The sequence below is a fragment of the Corvus brachyrhynchos genome, unplaced genomic scaffold (genome assembly GCF_000691975.1).
Source record: "Corvus brachyrhynchos isolate BGI_N302 unplaced genomic scaffold, ASM69197v1 scaffold130, whole genome shotgun sequence".
Classification (NCBI taxonomy): domain Eukaryota; kingdom Metazoa; phylum Chordata; class Aves; order Passeriformes; family Corvidae; genus Corvus; species Corvus brachyrhynchos.
The window spans coordinates 850,529-851,316 of NW_008236193.1; the positions used below are offsets into that span (position 1 = coordinate 850,529).

The window sequence follows — 788 nt, forward strand, 5'->3', positions numbered from 1 at the left end:
CTTGGGTGTCCCCTGGGTCACCTCTGTGCTGGTGCTCAGCCTGGTGGCCACAGGTGACGACAGGGTTTGGTGTCACCTGGGCACCCAGCTGTGCTGCTGCTGGCCCCACTCACCCTGCTGCTCATCCCCTGCCCCCGGCCCCATCCTCTGCCCTGGGAGCTGCTCCAGCAGCATCAAGGACCGTGGGCTGGCAGCAGGATGGGCCCTGGCTCTTTCCTCGTGCTGCTGTGTCACACATGATCGCCACAGCCACGGGACAGCCCCAAAACACGGCCCTTCCTCCCGGTGTGTACAGCATGAGCCTGGGGCTGGGCGGTGCTGGAATCTCTTCCCCATCCATCCTCACAGAGTGAGTGGGATCCTCATGTCCTGTCCCTGAAATGTCCAAGGCCAGGTTGGACAGGACTTGGAGCACCCTGGGATAGTGGGAGGTGGCCTTGCCCATGGCAGGGAGCAGAATGGGATGGTTTTTAAGGTGCCTTTCAGCCCAAACTATTCTGGGATTCTGTGGGGATTTCTTGGACACGAACCCAAAGTTCAGCCCTTCCTTCTCCCTTCCTGGCCTACTCAGTGCTTGGGGATGGCGCTGAGGACCTGGAAATGTTTGCTGCAGCCAAATTTGCAATCCCTGAATTTGCAAAACCAGCAAAGAGGGGCGGTTCTTCAGGGGCTGAGCTCTGCTCTGGACAGGGACAGGAGCCCAGGGAATGGCTGGAGCTGGGTCAGGGCTGGGCATGGAGCTCAGGGAAAGGTTCTTCCCCCCGAGGCTGCTTGGGACCTCCCAGCGC

The 788-nt window shown here is 60.7% G+C and overlaps 1 protein-coding gene across 1 annotated transcript in view; it reads left to right on the plus strand.

Moving 5' to 3' along the window:
• LOC103620810 (unconventional myosin-Vb-like) overlaps nucleotides 1–788 on the plus strand; it is a 21,043-nt gene that overhangs the window by 359 nt on the left and 19,896 nt on the right.